This window comes from Notolabrus celidotus, chromosome 10, assembly GCF_009762535.1.
Source record: "Notolabrus celidotus isolate fNotCel1 chromosome 10, fNotCel1.pri, whole genome shotgun sequence".
Lineage (NCBI taxonomy): Eukaryota > Metazoa > Chordata > Actinopteri > Labriformes > Labridae > Notolabrus > Notolabrus celidotus.
Window position 1 is genome coordinate 7,023,063 of NC_048281.1, and position 21,455 is coordinate 7,044,517.

A 21,455-nucleotide genomic window follows, 5' to 3' on the forward strand; every position below is an offset into this window, starting at 1 on the left:
TTAAAGTGTTACAAATGAAACCACATGAAAAGTTGTGGCATTTGAATTTACTGCCACGTGATGCTGAACTGAGTCACACTTTTTGTTCATGTGCAGAATAAATCAGGAAAGTCTGGCTGAATGCAAATGGTATTTGAGGAAACGAATTACCATAGCAGCACCTCTTACATGTGTAATGGGTTTCATCAGAGTCTGATCAGCAGCATCTGGGATAAAGCATGTGATTAACACATGAACAGACAGAGCGGATCTATTATCTGATCCAGTCCTCTGCCTGATTTCTAATAACCATTATGTGAGATGATGGGCCATAAACTGTGGTTATGGATGACAATAATGAGATTTCTCTCATGTATTGCATTACATCCATTTTAATATATTGTTGATTTCCTGGGATCCATATTATATCTCCAATCATACTGATGTGATTATAACTATTCCTCTTTTAATTATAGTTAAGATGCTGAGGAAAAAAAAAAGAGGATGAAGACAAATGAGAAATAAATTGGTGTCCATCAGCAGAGCTGTCTGGAACAAGAATACCATTAAGGCTTGAAATCATGTATCTCTAAATTCCCACAGCTCAAAGTCTGATGAAATATATAGTATAATGTTCATTCTGCTTCCCCAAGGGTCTTCACACTCTCAACGTTCACTATAAAAGTCACACCTTCATGATGTTAAAATAATTAAATGTGGTGACCCACTTCAACAAAATCTGTCGTGTTTTTCCAGGATGAAGACTGCATTTCCCATGAGCACCATCACCTGCCATTCGTGAGGATGTGACAACTGGTTGCGGGATGCAGCGTGATGAGGTAATGCATTTAATTATAACTCTGATTCTTATTTAGCTTACAAAAGTGACTAGACATATCGATTTAACATTACCCGTCACTGCCCCCAGTGTCATGATGTGTGCTTGAGTGTCCCAATATCCATCCATCCATCCATCCATCCATCCATCCATTATCTTGACTGCTTATGCCTGTAAACCCCTCTTCTTCAGTCCTCCTCAGAACACTCTGTTTTCTCTCTGACCACGCCCCCTCAGGAAGTGGATATCCCCTCGGCTCTCCAGCACGTCGATCTAATGTTTACATGTTGGCTGAATATACACGGCTGCTCAGAGATCACGTTTCTTCAACCCTCTGAATCTGATCCAGAATCTGATCCTGATGGAGAGGCGCCTGTAGCAGGACCTTTCTGAAGGATTGGTCACAGATTTAGTGTTTCTTGTTGTTTTATTTATCAGTATGTCGACGTGTGTCTTGGTACACAGCTACGAACATGTAGCTATGTGGCTATGCTAACTAGCGCTAGTACTTATCCATGATAAGTAAAAATCATCCACTAGATCTTCAAATCTGCAGATGTGGGGAGTAAAACCAACCTCTACCAGAAAGGCAGCAGGACCTTTCTGAAGGATTGGTCACAGATTCTGTGTTTCTTGTTGTTTTATTTGTCAGTATGTCGACGTGTGTCTTGGTACACAGCTACAGCTATGAAGATGTAGCTATGTGGCTATGCTAATTAGCGCTAGCACTTATCCATGACAAATAAAAATCATCCACTAGATCTTCAAATCTGCAGACGTGGGGAGTAAACCTGACCTCTGCCAGAAAGGCAGCGGGACCTTTTCTGAAGGATTGGTCACAGATTCTGTGTTTCTTGTTGTTTTATTTGTCAGTATGTTGACGTGTGTCTTGGTACACAGCTACAGCTACGACATGTAGCTATGCAGCTATGCTAACTAGCGCTAGCACTTATCCATGGTAAATAAAAATCATCCACTAGATCTTCAAATCTGCAGACGTGGGGAGTAAAACCGACCTTTGTGTTTATTAAGACAGCCTACAACTAGCACGCCTCCCTCCTAAGCTCCTTGTTAGCACACATTTGTGCACGTAATGAAAAACGGAGGGGGGATTCAGTATTATTTTATACAGTCTATGGGCTGAACAAGCTCTGAGCTCTGACTCCGTGACAGACCGGATATTGTTGTTACGTAACAAAAACACGGAAGTCTGAAACGGCTCGTTTATCACACATTTACAGAAAGGTGGAGAAATCAAAACAGGGGCAGAATGGATTTTTTTCATTCTCAGGGGGTTTATAGACATGCCAGGGACACATATTTCAGGTAGAGAACCATTAAAAAGTCCATTTTGCATGACATGTCACCTTTAAAGATGAAGATGAAAGAAAATGCATTCTCAGACTACAATGTAGACAATCACCAAGGTTTTACAAAATCTCTCAGAAGATTTCAAACATGTCAAACACTCAGTTCTGAGTGCGAAATTCTGAAAGAATGCAACAAGTTTCTGTCTGTCAAACAGAAAACATGGGAACAGAAAGTTTAGAGAAGTTGAACATTTTGTTGTGAAATAGTGAGCTGACTTCTTGAATTCTTTCAGCTCAAAGTATTTTAGCTTTTCTGCTTGATTCAGCCCACATTTTGGTGAAAGCTGCAAAGCAGAGGCAAATGCAAAGAAGACTGAAGTGGAGATAGTTATCAGAGCTGCAATTAGCTCATTAGATTTCATTACAGTGATTTTAAATTCAATCAATGAGATCCCAGTTTTCTTCTTTTTTTTTATATCCCATGCTTCATTTAAAGACTGATCACTATTTAAATCATCCATCGACTATCAATACTGCTTATTCTGACAAGGGCTGTGGGGGGTTGGAGCAGATCCCAGATGTCAGTGGCTGAAGGACGGGATATACCATGTAGAGGATGCCAGTCTATCACAGGGCTGACATACAGACACAGATTTGGGCTGTTGTTGGAAGCAAGGTTTTAATGGTTTGACATTTGAAGTGGAGGTAAACTCACTCAGGGAAACTTTGTCTCACACTGAAGATGAGAAAGACAAAGACAGGAAGAGACACTGTAAGCACACGTAAATTAAGATATGAGCTCTTTCTGCTCTTTGCTCTTTGTTCCCCCTTCAGTTTGTCATTTATTTTATAGATTGAATGAAGGTTAAAGTTCAAGAAAAAGTCTGAACTAAGAAAGAAAACAAAGTTAAGCACCATTGTAGTAACTAATTGTCAGTATTCAGTATTTTGATTTATTTTTAATTGTATTCTCTGAAACAGTTAATTCGTGGATTACAGTATTTGATTATTTATTGTCCCCCAGTGGAAGAGTGATGGTAAGTTCAGACAGGTTATAAAACTTAAAAATAAAAATATTGTGTGAGAGAGAAACAGATTAAATTGCAGTTTGAGGAGGTAGAAATATTTCATGATTATTAACATGCAAATAGTGATACTTTGTTGGAGCAACAATTGCATTGCCAGAATTAATGTGACTTCCTGTAATCTAATACTCAGCTGTAATTTGAATATTTCTGTGCTGTTCTTTTATGATAATTATTGCCAAAAAAACTTCTAATATAAGCCACACCCACCTATGTTTTTTATCTGAATACAGAAACTGATACAGATCATTTTTTGGTGGGACAGAAACAGCCACAGACAATGACATCACTGCACATCCCCGTATGAAAATTAAGGTGTTATTTGATTGATTATTTAATTTTGATTCATTTGAAAACAGAATCATCAAACTTTATCTTGACTGACTTTCTATAAAGCATGATGAAATGCTCGCCACAGCTTCATCTCAACTACACACACCGAACACGGCAGCATAAGAGTCCAGTTAGTCTGAGAGGGGCGATGTGAGGACTCAACTTCACATGGAACAAACACACACGTAACATCTCATGAATTTTACATGGCTGCTCAGCGTTTGATGTTTGATTGCTGCTTTTCAAACACATCATCTGGTAATGCTTTCTTCCTCTGCAGTGGTTTGATAACGGTGCCAACAGATGTTTCTCTAGCTCAACTCGTAGCATTCACAGAACAGTGCTGGAGGAAGATTAACATTTGCTAATGCTGGTTTCCAGGAAACTCATCATAAAAATTAAGATATATTTAGTTGGAGTCCTCACTACTGGGACTGTCATATTTTTTTGAGTTTTTTGTTGAAATGTTTCATCTTTCACCAACTAGTTCTCCTCCACCACCCACTGTTTATTGACTCCAGAGGATCTTGTCCTATTTCTAATTTCCAGAACTATATTGAAAGAACTTGCTGCACATTTATGGACAGAGTTGCTGCACTCTTTCCTTGTTATATCTCTTTATATATACTGTCCATATGTGAATGTTTCTAGGGAGAGGATGCTTACAGAGAAGCACTTGCTGTTTGTAATGATGGTGAGACATCTCCACGTCTTCCCGTAATGCAAAAGTGACGCCAAAAGAGAGCTGGAGTCTGAGGAGTAGGGATAAACTGGTGGATTATTTTTAGGGCTCTCTTCTTTTACTGGATAGAAAAGCCTGAAAGAGAGAAAAATAATGTGGGGAGAGATAGTGAGGGATGTCATGAACTAAATACTGTCCAAACCAGGTTTTGATCCTATGACCTGGGTCTCTGTAGTGACTCTGGACATGTGGCGCCTGATCTACCAACATGATCTGTCCCTCACTTGTAGATTTGTGGTTTTAATGCCCTGCTCCTTCTGCTAAAACACCTTTAACTTTACCCATAACACAGCAAAGATCCCTCAGATCCCACTGTCCACAACAGGAGAGGTTTTTGCAATGATTTGGAAGCAGACACTGATGGTTATGAAAAGTTCAATGACTCAGCTGTTAGTGCGTGTTATTTCTGTTCTCAGCATTTCCTCTTGATGCTAATTCAGTGCACTTAGTCGCTGCATTTGATAACAGAGCTGTCAATCATGTTGTTAACATAAAATGAACTCTCTGGCATCATTCAGCATGAAAACTGACTGTAATGACAGAATCATGTTTGAGAAAATAACAATGTGCATGTATTTTGATTTTGTGTAGTTTGACCCATGTCTCATCTGTTAACTTGGAGGAGACAAGATTTGTAACCTATACTGCAGCCAGTAAGTGAGGGGGGCTCTAACTGTTTCAGCTTCACTTTGTGGGGGCTGTTATGTCATCCATCTTTGCGCTGGAAAAATGCCCCTCCAAAAACAAGAAAAAACGTATTTCAAAGCACTTTTACATTGATATAAGCAAAAAGACGACATAAAATAAGATGTAATATTTATAAAATCTGTGATCTTAAAATTAGAAGGGAAAACTTATTTGAAGCAATATTTTACCAGTATTTTAAAGCTTAGTGTCTCAGAATAAGCCACTGATAACAATTAATATTGTTTCACTCATAAAAAGATTTTTGCACTAATACATTTCATGTCAACTGAGATATATTCACCTTAATTTCAGTTGTATTATAGCGGCACTTCTCTAGGTTTAAGACCATCTTGTACTTGAAATAAGGATACAAAGTTTAATTTGAGCATTTTTAAATATAATGTCTTCTCATAGTGAGCTGGATATACTATTATTCAGTCATGTTGTTTTTTAGGATAAGCCAGCTATGCTCTAAAGTAGGTGTTTCATTGTGTGCATGTAGTTTGAGGATGTATATTTTTATCTGATTTAGAAGAAACAGTGCCTAAAAACTGTAACCCACCCTTAAAAACAACAACTTTTCTTTCCTTCTTTCTTTTATCAATGGAGCTGTTTTCTGATAGATTCTCCAATAAAATGCATTTACTTAAATCAAGTAAAGTATTTGTCTTAAATCAAGATTATCCGTCTTCTACAAATAAGATCTAAGCTTGAAAAATGTATGAAATGTAAAATAAACCTTGTTTCTTCTAAATTACAACTCAAAACAAGATCATTTCAAGATTGTTTGACTTAACAAGATATTTAAGATGCATTGAAACAAGATATTTAAGATGCATTGTCTTAAAACAAGTCCCTCTATCTTGCTCAAATGTTACTTGTTAAGTAAATGTATCTTAAATTAAGTGTGATAAGACATTTTGACTAGAAATTAGACAATTTCACTTGGTAAGATATTGAGTTTTTACAGTGTATATAAAGAATTGTACATAGTATGTAAAACTACATAGCATCCTACAGTCCTTCAGCTTTTGGTAAATGGAATAAGCATGAGTGTGTCAGCTTGTAAATGTGGATAATATATAGTCTCCAGGACATAAAACTGTAAACACAATATTTGAAATCAGAATCTTCTGTAGATTTCACAAACCACACAAAATACTTTGAGAAGTAAATCTGATCCAAGCTGCAGAGGAACTTCAGTTTATCTGCATGCACATATTTACTGCCGTAAATTTTTCATCTTCAAGGGCATCTTCAGTGACTAACGGGAGGTTTCTTTTGAAGATCTTGTTCTTGGCAAATAATGCACTTTTATTTCTTCAGTCAACATCAGGATTCTCATGAGTATCAAGTTGGCCCTGAATTATTGTAACGGGGAAATCCAGAATAATTTGCCTCATAAAATCCCAGATATGTTGCAAAAACACATGACAGAGTGTAAATAAAATAAGAGCTCTTTGTTGCTTTTAGTGTCACGCTGAGTGTTGGATTTGGCAGGCACACGTAAGACTGTTTCACATCTGTGTCCAACAGTACACTTCCTTTGAATACCAAGTACTCACTCACTTCCTGCCATACATATGATTGTTGATGGCAACTGTTGAAAGGACCCTCTCTTCATTATGTAAATCTCCTGGGTCACGGCATATTTGCGCTGGCCTTTCAAACAGAGGCCAAGCCGCACTTAACATCTGAAGTTTCTTAAATCAGCTGTGAAGAGCAGTGGCATGGCAGCGCTGTGCAAATGAGGAGCGACACAGATAAGCAAATGGTTGACCTTCAAACAGGGAAGGTGGGTGCAAGTTAACTCGATGCTGAAGGTTTTGCATAATTGAATAATGTTTCTAAAACGACACAATAAATTGCTGCAATTTGTGTATTAATAAGTGACCAAACATTACTGTCCTTTTTGCCCTGAGTGTCTGGATAGGTTATAAAACTGTTTAGCTGGAAAAGACAGGTACATATTTTGAGATGCAGGCTTAGGTGTAGTGCTTCTGTGGTGTACTGACCAGTGCCACCACATTTGCTGTCAGAGGCATGATGTTCTCAGGTTATCCACATGTCTGTGCGCATAGTAATTATTATATCCCATCCTTGTTACAGTGATATATCACTGACACCAAGGGAATATCCTCAATTATGACCCAAAGTATTCTGGATGGATAAAACTGATCGATTTTGGTGGTTTAAGTAACTTGATTTTATTCAAACATTATATTTTCAGAAGGCTTTAATATTTCTAGAGAGAATGTCATTAAGAAAATTTGTCTTTTTGACTTAAAGATATGTCTAAAACCTTGTGAGCTTTCATACATAAACCTCTTGTATCATATCGAGGACATCAAGGCCTTTCCAATAAACATAGCAGAGAAACATAGAGAAGAGAGAGAGAGGGAGAGAGAGAGAACTATGTTGAGTTATGCCCCAACTTTCCAATAGACCTCCTGTTTTTGAACATATTTTACAGACTCTGATGGATGTAAACATTAGCCTTACTAATTAATAGGGGGAGCATTTTGAAGGCACATAATTTGCACAATTAACCTTCTTATATTTATTAAACAACAAGATGCAGTCATCAGTGTATGTCACGCAAGAAAGCAGAAATAAAGCCCAACAAATGTTAGAGAAGTTTGCATGTTATGTGCGTTGACTGATCTTCAGTCACGCCTTGAGTAAAACGCAAGAAAGCACTCCACTTGAAAATGGCCTGTGGCGTCTGGTAGCCTTTCAGTGGCACAGTTAATTAAAGCATCTTTCCTCCAGTCCAACGCGAGCTAACATTTACTTGAAAAGATGAAGAGGGCGCAAAACAAATTTTCCCAAATGCAGGTCTGACTGCAGCTTTATTTGCTCGGGAGTAAATGAAGTTATTTAAAACGCAAGCCGTGTGTGTTCTCTTATTTAATTGCCATACAGATTAAAACATCACAACACATTACTGCTATTGCTTCAAACTACTCAGTGAAAGGTTGGGCTGACTGCGGCGGATTGCTCTCAACATGATGAAACTAATCATAAAGTCGTGTAATATTAAACCATGTGCTCAGTTATAGTTAAATAATGTATGCACACTTGCCCCTGTGCTAAAGGACTTACAGCATTGCACCTCTGGAGCAAATGAGCCCCACACTTTGGTCCAGTATGTATATAAGAGCCTCTCTTACTCATCAGCGTCTCACTCGTATTGATTTCCTGTATATACAGCACTCACCTGAACCCATCGTGCCTCCTGAGGAAAGAACACCATCTGTATGCAAGGATACACTCCTCCATATGTATGATTCCAGAAGAACAATGTAGAGTCAACACTTTTCTCTGTGAGGCAAAAAGTTACTTTTATGTTTCATTTTTTATGAGTTTCACACAAAAAAAAAAACTCTTATTAGCTTTTTCTTTAGAGCTGATGAATCGTTTCAGCCCTCTGTAATATCTTTGTACATTGGCATCTTCACAGTGTAGAGCTGGTTCCTCGCCTCACTCGCTTAAAGTGTTTGTGTTTGTGTGGGATGACTTGGAGGCAGTGCTGTGTGATTGGCTGTTTCAAGTGATTGCAGACATGCATCACCTGTTGATTGGCAACTGTTTGCACAGGCCTTCACTCTCGCAGCAGCTCCCAGCAAACAAAACAGCCGCCTGTCAGAGATGCTGTGATCCAGCCTGACGGAAAGTCTTACACTTGTGTGAAAGATAAGTGGAAGCTTCAAGCAGCAGCTGTAAAAATAAGTGTTTCTGTAGATAGCTATTTGGTAGTCTAATGCTTGGATTTTGGGGCTTGTATATATTTGGATATTATGATTATGACTTGTCAAAGAGAGGTGTAACTAATGTGTGCACAACAAATTAAGTCTTCCAGTGCTGAGGCCATGCTGTGCTGGCTCATTGTCGCTGCATACAGCCAAATATAACAGTTAAAATTATTAACTACTCAGGGGATTCTGTCCTGTGGTGAATCAAAAGAGTGTGAATAGGTGTGTACTCTGTGAAGGGAAAAAAACAAACTTGATTTATCTGAAGCTGTTCAGTGTAATGCAAGACAAAGAAAACTCAGACAGAGCATCAGTGAGAGATTAGAGAAGCTCAAAAGTAAGACAAAGTAATGGAATATTAAATGAGTTCCAACAGCAACAATATTGTATAACAGAGTAATAAACCTAGAAAATAATTTCTTTAAGCTCCTGAGAAAAGTTCTAAGCTGGTTATCAAACAGACTGAAATTAATATTGATGCTACAAAAGCAAACAAATCTATGAGCGGACACATTCTTCATTTCTGTTTCATTATTCTTATAGTATGAAACCACTGCAGATGATCAGGTATCAAGCTAATCAAGCCTTTCATTTTGGACTTTTTGCAGCAAAGATTCTTAATGAGAGTAGATCTGAGGTTCGTTTTGTCCACTGGGGGGTGCCAGAATGGACCAAAAACAAGCTCCATACCAGGAGCTTTAAATTAATCTGATTGATGAAAATAACATGACTATAAATACATGATATTTTGGTTAGACTTCCACTTCTTTTAACCATAAACTGAGGCTGTCTGTGGTCAAAAGAAGTTATGTGATGCTGACCATTGGTTTGTTGACTGTCATTTTTTAAGCACAGAGTGAAGCCTTACAGCTAAAGCCAGAAGTAACAATATTTGGACAAGAGGATGGATACACATTACAGCAACATGGCAGCAACATTTCACTCTTAGTTGACCACAGACTTGTCTATATCCTCTTTCTTTTCAACTCTGAATTCAGATTCAAACAACTTTATTGATCCCAAGAAGGGTAATTAATTTATAGCTTACCATACAGCATTTAACATTTACAACACATCCATTATATATATACATGCTCAAGTCAAGCACCGAATCTGTAATAAGACCAGCAGGTCTGTGAAGGACAGAAATAAGTGAATTTAGTTTATATTAAGTGTAATAAATAACAGTAAGATAAGACAAAGATTAAAAGACAATATATTCTACTTTTTCATACCAATGTTATTAAAAATGACCAAAATGACTACTGTCTGAGTTTAAAAGCCTGATAGCAGACGGGATAAAAGATTTTGAGTAACGATTAGTTCTCCTTAAAGCTAAGGTTGGTAATCAGATTTAGATCCACTTTTTTTATACTGGTTAAAATGATCTTTATGTCCTGATGGCAATCAATATATAATGTGTTCTTAAAAAAGAGCGAAGAAAAGCTGCTATCTACAGCCGGAGTAAACCTGGGAAAACACCAACCAATCAGCCTTTTTTGGGTGCCAAAATTTTAAACCATTCAAATCCAGTCTTGCCGTTCCGCCCGCCTCCTGCGCGTACATTTCCCCGGCTTGTACTCTGAGTCCCCGTCCCTGCTTCCCCTGACTCTACTGACTGCCCCTCTCGCTCAACCTCGGGCCTGTCCCCTCTGACCCGATGAGGTGCTTTGCTCAGGACTGTAGTCCGGATCAGAGTCTAAAAAGCTCTCACCACAGGGGCTCTGACAAGCAGAATAATTAATGACATTTAGTAAGTCCTACAGAAATATAGATGTACTGTAGCGTCCGTCCGGACGCTGTAGGGATGACGAGCCGATTCGTGAACACGTTGAGTTTTAATAACTGGTCACTGTCGGCCGTAATCACGACAACCAACAAAACAACAATCAATGTTTGAATGAATGAAAAACTTCTCCTCTTGTCTCTCCTCTCTCCCGTTCACACACTCTACACCTCTCCTGATGCCTTCACTGACTGTCAACACTGTAGGAATTAAGAGCATCTACACTGAACACGTTTAACAAACAGTAGAGCTGTTACAGTTTTATATGTGTTATAACTTTTCTCCTGATATCGTGTCACTAGTACAACTGGATAATGCTAGCATGACAGTTGTGAGTACTAACAGCAGCCATGTTTGTTTGTGTTTTTAACTTTCACTATGAGAATGTTTTGGTGAGGACCGGTTTTGAATCAGTCACCATCATATGGTCGCAAGTCAGCGGCGCTTGTGCATGTGAGCGTCGTTTTGGAGGAGCTCTGAGGGAGGAGGGGAGGGGTTAGACGGAGTCCTGAGGAAATGCTACATTCAAATTCATGCTAGTTTTCCGAGACTGCCAACCCCAGCTTTAAGGGTGTATAAAAACAGCGAGCTGAAGGCATCAGTACGAACTCGGTAGAGAGAACATGTAATGGCTGGCCAATAATGTTTTTAGCTATATCCACCTCCTGATTTCACCAGAGGGAACACAAGTCTCTTTGTTTGATTCCGGTGATCTTGGAGCAAAAAGGAACCATAATTTGCTAAATGAACATCATGATGAATATACAAGGTGGAGTTCATTTGAGTAACTCAGACCCAAGAAATAATGTCAGTGTTCCGTGAGCACTCTAACCCTTCGGTGCACACTGCACGATGCCAATAAAGGCTTTCTGTTCCTATTTCTATGAAGACATTTTTCTTTACTTTGCCATCAGAGAGCTTATTTGTTTTAGCACAATTTGCTGACACGACACATACATGTTCCTCATCCTGCATGTGTAGTCATACAACCCCACCCAAAATAAAAAACTATTCCTTTAGGAAGTCTTTGAAAAACATCAGGATCAGAATCTGAACTAAAGTAGTAAACCTTGTGAAAGGGCGAGTGAAATACTGGTTTATTTACATTTCTTCTTTTGTAGCCACATTAGACTCCCCCTGCTGGCACTAAGAGAGAATGCAGGTTTAAGGAATTACGTAAGCTTCTTGTAAAGCGTTGATCTCTTGGTGCAACCTAAACTAAGGGGATCAAGGCCACCATTACCTCTTTTCGACCAACACAAACCGGGTTGTATTTCTGGGCTGGTGCTTGCGCTGGTTCAGAGCCAATACGGCACCCGTTTGTTTTTCCGCTTGCTCGAGCCCGTGGAAGAGGCACATCATGACGTCAGATTTACGTGACCGCTTTTCCCAGCAGCGGTAGCGCAAACTTTCCCTCACAACAACAACGATGGTGGACAACGTCAGCTTGTCTCACGGCCAACCCCTGCTTTGCCTTGGAATCCATTAGTCTTTTTTATTTTTTCACTGCATGACAACGGCGGAGACACGTTTACTTTGTGTTTTTGATCACGGCAACCCCGGCCCTCGCCCCTGACGTAAGTGGTTCGCGGTTCTAGACCAGCAAAGAGTTGGAGATGCTCTGGAACCAGTTTTCTCGGTCGGTAGCCGGTTCACTCTCAGTGGAAACACAAAAAAAATGGTTCTCAATTGAGCGCTGGCTCCAAACTGGCCCTGAAACTGCCTTGGTTAGGGTGCCATGTGCAGAGTATGATTGCAAACAGAAACATGTATAAGGAAAAGGAGGGATTGATGAATTCGGTCATTGGGTCCACCTTGGGAATCTGGTTTAAAGTAGTCAAGAAATATAAATTGGAGAATGAAGCAAAGTTTTTGAGTTGGATGGCCTATGACACTAATTTCAAACCAGGGACTCTCAACCAAAGGTTCAAACAGTGGGCAAATAGAGGCACAACAATAATTGACACACTGATTGAAAGAGGAGAAATCAAAAGTTTTCTAAAACTAAGGAGAGAATATGACTTAGGAAACAAAGATTTTTACATGTACCTACAAATCAGAGATTATTTTAACAAGGAGATAAGGCCTGGTTCCCCATGTGAATTAAACAGACTGGTGGTAACATTGTGCAATGCATACAGAGGTACAGTTAAGAGAGTAACTTCAGTGTTGCGTCAAAATATGGTGAGAAATAGAACAACTTCCACTCTGTACATTAGAGATAAATGGGAAAAGGAACTGAAGAGAAAAATAACCATGGAACAATGGCATAACATGTGTAGGACACAGAGTAGATCATCAAGCTCTAGAATGTGGAGGGAATACGGATGGAGAAATATTGTGAGATTTTTCATCACACCCAAAATTAAAGGAAAATTCTCACCTGTTCCACAGCCTTGCTGCAGACGGTGTGGTGAGCATGATGTTGATCACGCACATGTTTTTTGGCAATGTGTTAAAATAACTGAGTACTGGGATGAGGTGTGGAAAGGAATGACAGCAATTTTAGGTTATAGGCTTCCTAAGACGTGTGAAGTGCTGTATCTGGGAGATTTAACACAGGAGAATATACAAAGCAAAGACATGTACCTGGTTGGAATACTACTGCTGGCATCAAAGAAAGCAGTAACAAGAAAGTGGTGTACAGAGGACCCTCCGACTCAGAAAAACTGGTTGGACATTGTTAATAATAATAATACCTAAGTTTTATATAGCGCTTTTCAAGAACTCAAAGATGCTTTACAAGAGAGACAATAAATAAATACAATAAAGACATATAAGACAAGCAGACGACAAGGGAAGAGGTGGAATAATTAATGTGTGGGGAATGCCTGTTTGAAAAGGTAAGTTTTTAACTGTTTCTTAAATGAATGAAGTGAGTCAGAAGCACGGATGTGTGGGGGGAGAGAGTTCCAGAGGGTGGGGGCGGCTATGGCAAAGGCCCGGTCACCCAAGGTACAGTGCTTGGATTTAGTAATGGGATTGAGGAGGTTGGAATCAGAGGATCGGAGGCGGCGGGAGGGGTGGTAGTACTGGAGAAGGTCAGTGAGGTATGGGGGGGCCAGGTTATTGAGGGATTTGTACGTGGTGAGCAGGATCTTGAAATGGATGCGTTGTTTTACGGGGAGCTAGTGGAGCTGTTGAAGGACAGGGGTGATGTGGTCTCTGGAGCGGGAGTGGGTGAGTAGCCGGGCAGCAGAGTTCTGTACGTATTGTAGTTTTTGTAGATGGGAGGAGGGAAGACCATTCAGGAGGCTATTACAGTAGTCGAGTCGTGAGGATATAAAAGCATGAATTAGGGTTTCAGCAGCGGATTTGGAGAGAGTGGGACGGAGGCGGGCGATGTTGCGGAGGTGAAAGAAGGCAGTTTTGGTGATGTGACGGATGTGGGGTTGGAAGGAGAGAGTCTGATCGAAGATGACACCAAGTTTTTTGATCTGAGGGGAGGGGGTGAAAAACTACATGATATGGAGAACTTCACACACAATTTAAGACTTCAACAATCTGCCTGCCAAGAAAAATGGAAAAAATGGACAACCTTTATAACCCATCAAAAAGTCTGAAGAGAATGGATGATTTTAAAGGAGGCTAGACTAACGTTTGTTAACTGACACCAATGTTTGTTTGATGTGATTGTTTTGATGTAACCTTATCAAGAAAAGCAAATAAAATATAAGTAAAAAAAAAAGAAACTGCTTCAGTTGAAAAGGGGTACATGAGGTAATATTACTCATTTCTCTGTGTGTTCAGATCAATTCTATAAAGGCCATGTATGGATGGTGACCTTGTTGTTTCCACACACAACCCTGAAGCTGTTCTAAGATGAAGAACAAAGTCTTACACTACACTTACACACTGCACTCTCGAACTTCGATTCTTGTTCTTGTTCATTGTGAGGAACGGGAAATGGGGGAATACAGTGCCTGGCTTTCTTAAGGTCAGGTTCTGCAACAAAGACATGAGATAGTCTAATCAGATACTTAAGTAGAAACATGAATCTGCGAGTCTTTGGTTTTTATTTTCTGAAGAGTGTCAGGTTATTTAAGGCAAGGCCATAAAATAAGATTAAATGAAACAAGTGACATTTGACCTAACGTACGCCATCCAGATACTCATCTTTCTCTGCACTCTTGGAGAAAGAGCACCACCAACAGCGAACAATCACAAACATTTTGTCTCGCCTGACGCATCCAGTTTCAATTTAAATCCCAAGTGAGCTGATGAGCACCAGGGAGCCAGATTCCCCTCAGCACTCCAACAGTGACATCAACATTATTGCTGCTGACAGTGCCAGACCCAAACTGTTTGATTTCTGTCTCCAGCTCCGCCCTCACATCAAAGAAAACAGAGGGAGTTTTAAATTTAAATGTCATTATCTTGCCAAGTGATGAAGAACAGAGTCCTGATCTGTTAGTCTGTATCCACACATCGCATCTGTTAAGAGAACAGGCACGCACATAAACTGTAGATACACTCAGTAATCTTAAAAAAACTTTATAATAGTCTGTCAGCGCTCTGGAGGGCATTTGATTCTGTTGGCATAAGCTAATACATTTCTCTGTTTCTAGAGAGAATAACAGGAGGCAAACAAAAGGCTGGTAAACAGGCAGAATACACAATGAAGCCTCTGAAGTCTCTCACCCTAATTGTGTAAATGTCCAAAGTGCAATATTTTGTGTAAATACGTCAGCTTAATAACTAGAGAGCAGTGATGTTGTGCTGAAAGGTCAGGTGAGCAGCGACTGGTTAAAGGTTCCTGTTGAGGTTTTGACCTTTAGCAGAGCTGTTTTTCCCAGAGTGGGTCCCTGCTTTGTCCGTCTCATTCTCAGGGAGGTCAACAATGTGGGTGCACTCAGAGAGCATGATGTAAAACCTTTCACATTACTTCACTGATCTACACGTGGCGTCTGTGCTGAATTATGCAGCAATGAGTCAGTAGAGAAAGTCTATCACCTACTCAGTTAGCTTGCTAATGTGTTGGAAAATGTGTTTGTGTTCAGTTTAATTGTTAAGAATCGATGAAGAATACACTCAGCGTGTTTAAGATAAACACTGAGCACAAATCAATAGTTTGAAATCAGCACAGGCTTCTGTACCAAGTCAGTCGAACGTGATTTGTTTTCACATGTGACGCCTCCTGTCATTTCAGTTCCTGTCTTCATGCACCCCCCAGTCCTTCATTACCAATCCTCATCACACACCTGATCCTGATTGTCTCATTGATTGTCTCAGTTGCTGTATGATCTTTTTTTCAACTTGTGTGTGCATAGTTTCTGCAATTTCATGGCTGATTTTCACAACTTTGAATCTGCCTGACTTCTGGACACTTCTTGAAATGTTGTCTCAAACTGCCTCTGAGTGTTTGACCTTCTCTTTATCAGCAAAGACCAGCCCAGGTTGTAACTTGTCCTGTTCATTGCTGCATCTGAGTCTCAAAGTGTTGAGTACTGTTTCAGCCCTGAAACGTTTCCTCAAGCACTACTATGAAATTGATGCACTGTAAAATTGGGGATATAAAATGCACTTTTAAAATTCCTCCTTTCCGTCAGTGCAGCCAATAAACCAGTTTTCAGATTATTTAGCTTTTTTGCCTTTATTTGATAGGACAGCTTGATGTGGGGGACAAGAGAGAGATGACATGCACGAAATACTGTCAGGACCAGGATCCTGCAACTAGGGTATTGAGGACTGTCGCATCTGTCAATGTGGCGCCTGCTCTTCCAGGAATGGCTTTACCAGCTCCTCAGTGCTGGAATCTTGAGTTTGACTGAAACAGTATGTAAACAGCTTCATCAGTGGTCATTGAACTCAGTTACAGCTCCTCATAGATTACTACAAAAAGTCCTCAAACCTCACATCATGACCTGGATGAACACACTAACAGTTAGCATGCAACACTTGCATCACGTTATCTGCAAATAAACTCATGCAACAACAGTTAGCTATTCAAAGTGATGCAGTATGGTTGGTTTTAGACCCCATGGTTTAGTTTACAATCAGAGCACTTGAGGTCTTAGTTATATCGCCTATCGGTTATATTACACAAGTTTTTACTCATAGTCTCCAGGCCAACAACACTGGACTTCTGGTTGAATTGTTCTGTTGCATTGAAACATGGAATTTCACTCTCTAACATAAGCATGTTAGCTCTGACAGCTAAAGTCATTGGCTGTATGTGAACTTAAAGGGCATCCCTCCATCTTCTTACATTGTAGGAAGAGAAACCAATTGGCTGGTGTAGCCGCGGGACTGGGGCAAAGCAAACAAGACTACCGGAGGACACTCACAGCTTTGGACAGTTAAAGCTTTCTTGTGTCGGTGTTGGTTATGTTTTGTTTTGTTCTTTCCTAGGTTTAGGTTTGTTTCACATTCACATATTTGCAAAAGCACTCACTGTTGGCACTTGATGCCACACTTGTGCATGATGGAAAAGTCCAGTAAATGTCCAGAAGTCAGGCAGAATCAAGGTTGTGAAAATCAGCCATGCAATTGCAGAAACTATGCACACACAAGTGAAATCAAAGATCATCCAGCAACTGAGACAATCAATGAGACAATCAGGAGCAGGTGTGTGATGAGGACAAGGGCTGGTAATGAAGGACTGGGGGGTGCATGAAGACAGGAACTGAAATGACAGGAGGCGTCACATGTGAAAACAAATCACGTTCGACTAACTTGTTATAATCACTCTGACTGTATGTTGATAAAGAATAGATGTAAATCTTAATCTAAAGTCGCTCCATCTTTGCCTCTAAGCCAAGTCTCTCTGTGTAAATCCTTGTTTGAATCAGTTTGATAATTCAGCTCCCAGAACGATGATGACGTCCAGATTTCATTTGAAAAAAAGCTATTATTGGCTTTCCCCAGTTTCCATATTTGTACACCTTAAACCAGACCAATCCTTCGTCACTGAGTGACCTGGTAGAGGATGTGAACATGAGTACACAGCTGCCAGTCCCAACTGAGCACACTTTTAATTTCCAGGCTGACCACTCGTCTTGAGCTGCTAGTTCTGTATGTCTAAGCTTTTCCAATTATATAGTCTATACACTCCACATGCTGCAATGCTGCAGTGAGCTGTGTAAGGTCTGCTGAGTGTTAAACCCCGGCTCAGTTCTTATTTTACGCCGCTGCTAACAATCTCTCTTGGGGCTGAAGCTGCTGCCCTAAACCTGCTCTCTCTCTGACTCCTCCTTCATCCGCTCAAACCTGTGTTTCACATTCTGTCGTGCCTCATCTTCTATCAAGTACAACAGTAATTTAGAGCAACACAGAGAACTGATAGCTGCCCGCTTTAAGTCTAAATTGCTTCCCTCCCTCTACTCAACACTTGACAATGTGAATATATGCTGTCAAGTGCGCTGACCTTGGGAAACATTCGCTTGGCAACCGGAGGAGATTTTCCAAAGTGCTGAATGCAGAGAAAATGTAAGGTCCTCATAGTTTCTGGTTGAGTGGTCGGGCATGTGAGCGCGCCATTCATCAGATGATATAAAACTGTATTTAATATGAAATCCCACTTGTGCTTTAGCTGGAAACATTTCTACGAGGCCCATTTCTTTAATGCGTTATAAATATATTAATAATGTGCTATAATGTTATATCAGTGGTGCAATATTCATAATGCCTAACAACCATAATCATTTTAAAACATTCTATAAAGACGTCTAAGTTCAAGTTTCATAGTACTTCATAAATGCTGGTCACTCATCGACAACAACTTCTACAACCTCATAAAAGAATTTGCAGTCAGTAAATTTGTGCTGACTGCAGTGCTGAATATGTGTGTGATGTTCAGGCACAACAAAGACAACAAACCATAAAGGTGTGGTGATGAAAGAGAGAGAGAGACTGGTCCAAGCCCTCTCTCCACACTTACAGACTCACAGACTTTAAGGCTTCTTACTGCATGGGGAGTGTGTGAGCTCTTAGAGCTGTCCCTGTGTCACATCGTCAAGTGTGTGAGCGCTCTGCAGGGGACTGTAGAACCACAAATTACACACTTTCCATGAGTCTGCATATCTGAAGACTTTCCTGTTCTAGTGGGCTTAAAGGTGACATATCATGCAAAATCGACTTTTTAATGGTTCTCTACCTGAAATATGTGTCCCTGGCATGTCTACAAACCCCCTGAGAATGAAAAGATTTCTACACCTTTCTGTAAATGTGTGTGAAACGAGCCGTTTCAGACTTCCGTGTTTTTGTTACGTCACAACAATATCCGGTCTGTCACGGAGTCAGAGCACGGAGCTTGTTCAGCCCATAGACTGTATAAAATAATACTGAACCCTTCCTCCGCTTTTCATTCCCTGCACACATGTGTGCTAACAAGGAGCTTAGGAGGGAGGCATGCTAGTTGTAGGCTGTCTTAATAAACACAAAGGTCAGTTTTACTCCCCACGTCTGCAGATTTGAAGATCTAGTGGATGATTTCATGGAAAAGTGCTAGCCCTAGTTAGCATAGCCACATAGCTACATGTTCGTAGCTGTGTACCAAGACACACGTCTACATACTGAGAAATAAAACAACAAGAATCACAAAATCTGTGACCAATTGTTCAGAAAGGTCCTGCTGCAGGCGCCTCTCCATCAGGATCAGATTCTGGATCAGATTCAGAGGGTTGAAGTAACGCGGGTCTGTAAGCAGTGTGTATATTCAGCCAACATGTAAACATTAGATCAATGTGCTGGAGAGCCGAGGCCACATCCACTTCCTGAGGGGGCGTGGTCAGAGGGAAAACAGACCGTTCTGAACAGGGCTGAAGAAGAGTGTTTTTCAGGCATGCCAAAATCTGATTTCAAAGTGTTTTTTTTAGCATAAACTTCAAAGACATGTTTTGGGGACCTCTTAGACCAATATATATCGATGAAATAAGCGTAATATGTCACCTTTAACTCAAAATTCAACGTGAACTTGCTGATGTGTGAAAATATGATTGTTAAGCCCCCTCATGAAATGTAAACACATTTTAGAATATGGACGCATTTTTCATTTAAGTTTCTTTGTTAATCTGTAAGAGACTCAATGAACTGAATAACCTCTGTGGTTATTAAAAGCATGTTTTAGAGCTCTTTGTTTCTTTGTTTAATATCTGCAGAAGATTTACATTTAAACCTTTAAGGCTTTGGATACTTTGCTAAAATATACAAACACTGTAATGGAAGACAACAATGATCATAAGAAACACTTACCATTGAAAGGCACATCCCGTGTCCAGGCAACCTGAAATGTCATGATAGATTATCCTCGTTTTATATCTTTTCAACCTCATGCACTCACATGCTGTACGCCCAACATCAATATATGTATGTGAGGGTTAAGTGCTTACGCTTTCGGATGGAGATTGGAGTTAGGGTAGAGAATTCAGTTTAAAGGGGCTACTTCATGATTTAAGTGGTTGTATGACTACTTGTCAATAGTAAGTGTATTACCCAGAGGGGATCCTTGTCAACTCGGCCCCTTTGTTGAGTCCAGCTGGAGAATCAGCATGAAGGCTAGGCTAATAACTGCTGCAGACATTGTCAACTCTACCACACTCACTTTAAGAAACTCGACCCGGACACTCAGGTCGGTGTAGATGGATGCTATAATTAGACATTTCTCAAAGCTTTACTTTGCAGTCTGAAAGGAACTTGGTTCCAGCACTACTTTCAGACACTGCACACACACACATGCCTCAACGTGCAGGTTCTGGGACAAGCTGACCTGCATCCTCTGTGAGTTATGCACTTATTGATACCTCATACAATCCCATTTAAAAATAAATGAATGAATAATCAATTCAATACATGTTTTACATTTTCGCTTTTATCTAAAGCCCAGCCAGTCCAGGTGCAAGACCTCAGATCAATTGGCTCCACCCACCTCAAAGCAAAAGGAACACAGGGGAGCAGGAGCAGCAGAGTTAGATTCATTGGCTGTCACATTTATTGATCATATCTTAAACGTGTAACCTCTTACATGTTTTTAGAAGCAACAAGGGAGCTGGAGGTAGAGTTCAACAATAAAAGCCTGACAGTTTTGAAGTATCAGGTGAAACTCAATTGAGTCAACACATTTGATATTCTGACTTTGTTGCAGCAACACTTTATTTATCTTTCATCAGTGCGCTGCGTTTGTTTGGAAAGTTGACCCATAATGGAGAACTCGCTGCATAGGGAGTGGATGGATATGAATGAATGAGGCTGTGTGAAGTGAGCAGAATAGAATACCACATCTGGATTTGGCTTTGTAGTTAATATTTCTTAGTATCGGTTTATTCTTAAGGATAGTTTTTAAAATAGAATACAATGAAGATTGCTTAACTGAATATCTGACTAAATATCTTTCTAAATTTTTGGAGGTCCTACAGCTTCAGGTAAACAGACTGCTGATGAAAGCTACCTCTCAGAAAACTGGGGTGCATTAACACCTGTTTGATGTTGATGAAGAACACTTTGCCTTTTCTTCGTAGGTAAGCAAAGACCATCTGCTGTTTCCTTTGATGGAGATGGGGTATGACTCTTTGTTCAGCTACACTTCATATCAACATTCAGTTACAGAACTCTGTATTCTGAGGACGTAAGGAAGGAAGTCTGAAGGATGTCAGGCACCATATTACAGAAATGATGCAGTGCTTTGTTTTGGGGTAAAAACAGATAGAGAGCAGGGACTGCCAAAGTAAAATATGAAGTAAAATGGATGGTGATTATATGTAACAATAAGCTCCTCAGCACAGCTGTGTCTCATCCTCAGGCTGTAAACGTGAACTCCACACATCATGCTTGATGCATAAGACCAATTAGACGTCCCCTAACAGGTTCAGTGCTCCAGTTTGATTGATAATCTTATTCATTCATTTCCGAGATGAATCTCATTCCTTTTAATTGAAGCGGCGTGATGCATGATTTGAGGCTTAATTGGTGAAACAAGTATCCCCCACACTCTCTCTCTCTCCTCC